Genomic DNA, 3,106 nt, shown 5'->3' with positions numbered 1-3,106 from the left:
TTGATATTTGACTATGATATGTCGATGTATGACTTTTGATTGTGAAATGATTATGAAATGTTTTGATATGTCTGGTAATGCCTCATAACCCTAGTCCGGCGACAGATACGGGTTAAGGGTGTTACATCAAATACTTTAGACTTTTGTGATCGATGAATACTTGACACTTCTTGCCATACAAGTGATGTCTCCAGATCTGTAATACAAACACAATGGTGGCTAGGTCTAAATCATGTGTCGGATAGTTTTTCTCATGTGGTTTCAATTGCCTCGAAGCATAGGCTATCACTTTTCCTTCTTGCATAATCACACAATGTTGCACCCCTAGCCTGTATCTGTCGCCGGAATAGGTTATAAGGCATTATTGGACTTATAGCACAATTCAGAACATTCATTTATCAATAAATCAACTCATTCCAATCAAATTCATTCATTTACTTATAACATGCTTAAGTCGAGCAAAAGTAACTTAAAATATCCATTCAGGATAAATTGATAACATTTGAAAACTTTGGGAAACTTAGAAAATTTTCTTTAGTACAGAGGTCACACGCCTGTGTGCCCAGGCCGTGTGCCTTGGACGGCCACCAGACACGCCCGTGTCAGAGACCGTGTGGGAATAGGGCATACATACTGACTTGGGTCACACGGATGACCACATGCCCGTGTGTCAGCCCGTGTGCCATACACGGCCAATAGACACGCCCATGTGTCTAAGCCGTGTAGCTTACTGACTTATTTTAACTAAGCTTCAGCAGACACACGATCGAATCACACGCCCATGTACTCAACCGTGTGGATGAAAATAGGCTTGTTTTAAGCCACTTTTTCTCACCCAACTTCAATCACCTAAGCTCGCATATAACACCATACTTTCATTCAATTTAGCAATCAAAACGGCCATTTCAAATACACATTATATGCCATTACAAAACCAAACATTTATATACTCAATTCAATTCCATTTGTGCATTCAAACATATACCAAACTAATATGATTCATTAGCCAATATACACATATAACCTATTCAATAATTCAACCTTAAACATCCAAGTACCAACTATTATTCCAACAGTTTTGATTCATATCTCCTTCACATATCCATACCATTTACATATCCCCATTCCATCAACTACTTACCCAAACAAGCCATATCTAATGCACATAAACATAACCTAATATTTAACCAAGTTAAGCCAAATCACATGGTTTAAACACATCAATGCATATAAGCTTCAATAGCTTACATAACTCATACATCTTAAATCATCAACTAGCCTATACATGCCATATTATCAATTTCAAAGAGTTCAACAATACTAAATCAACTCCTAGATAGTGTGATGAAATCTTCGATGACTTCCAACCCAAACGAGCTTTCAAATCACTGTAAAATACGAAAAATAAACATAGTAAGCTAATAGGCTTAGTAACCTCATATGACTAGTATGTATTATATACAATTTAACAATTAACTCAGAATTAGAGAAACATGAGGATATATAAATCAATTCCATCAAAACCAACACGTAGTATAATAACAACCTGGTAATTTCTGTATGTATTCATCAGTTTTCACTTACATATCATATGAAATTATTAAATATCACTTACTTGTCGAGCGTGTCATGTATACTTGAATTGATTCATATCATCATTTCAATTCTCGTACCATTATCTTCTCCATTGAACCATGGAAATAACATCGAATAATCTGTATCTTGCACACTAATGGGCATATATGTGGTTACACCACCTATATCTCAATTCACATATATAATATTTGTTCATACGTCATTATAACCTATATTACCATTTCAATACAATCCAACCAAATTTGACAAATGCATAAGCTTATAAAATCATCAATACCATTTAAATCACATAACATTATGGCAATTTAATTCTATTCATATAAACTGTAATTCATTCATATAACCAGTAGTTCATATGTATAACCAGTAATTCATTAGTAATAACAGTAATTTATCCGTATCAATATAGCTTATTCATATGATCGGTAATAGTAATTATGCCCGTTGAACTATGTAGAAATTTAAAGGATAGTTGAGTGAACAATGTCAGTAATCTGTCAATTCATCATCATACACACTCTTTCGAGTATGGTCGGTAAACTCCTCCTGAGCTGATAAACAGTAAGCTCTATTGATATGAAAACGATAAGCTCTATTGAGCTGATTCAGTAAGCTCCAATGAGCTAAAACGGTAAGCTCTTACGAGCTGAATCGGTAAGCTCATCCGAGCTGTGGTGAGTCTACAACAAATGCAGGAGCTCGACCAATACGATAATCCCAGTAACATGTCACTCGTATCCAACAATGTCCTACGGCTCAAGCGGGGCTCAGTAATTACCCAACTTCATCATTTAAGCATTCGATAATCAATAATTCAATTTCTCAAATCATATATATTCAATTCAACTAAGAACATACATTTAAATACTCAATTTGCATACACAACGTGTAACACCCTAAACTCGGCCCAGACGTTATGGCCAAATTCGGTGTGTCACATTGAAGTGTTTTAGCGAAAACCGTGTTTTCATTGAAAACCCTTCTTAAAATAAAAGAAACCCGAATTAACTAAAAATAAACCTTTCAGTTATGGAAGCCTTATTTAAAACATTGGATTTTTAAATAAAAACTTAGTTGCAGAAACATAGAAAACATACTATAATTTAAGAAATCCATGTTCAACTTCTCGTAATTACAATGAAAATAATAATAACAATTCAAGTAATAATAACATAATGAAAACCTTATTACAATCTGGTCTGAACACACTTAAAAAGAAATAAAACTTAAATGCTTAAAAAAAAACCAAGTCTTTATTATCTTGCTACCCGGCCACCCAGAGTCCCTCCAAACATCAAACCTTCTACTAAGCATCACCTGAAAATAAAATAAAAGAGGGGGTGAGTTTTCGCAAATTCAGTGTGTACAACCCTCGATGGAAAACAAGCATTCAAAGAGAAATTATCAAACATGCAATGCAATCCCATCCAAATTATCTATCCGCTACACACCAGCTTCGTCCCCCGTCACACTATGTGGGGATATAGATATCGACCCACCCAGCCCAAAC

The sequence above is a fragment of the Gossypium arboreum genome, chromosome 8 (genome assembly GCF_025698485.1).
Source record: "Gossypium arboreum isolate Shixiya-1 chromosome 8, ASM2569848v2, whole genome shotgun sequence".
Taxonomy (NCBI): Eukaryota; Viridiplantae; Streptophyta; class Magnoliopsida; order Malvales; family Malvaceae; genus Gossypium; species Gossypium arboreum.
Note: the sequence above shows the minus strand (reverse complement) of the source record.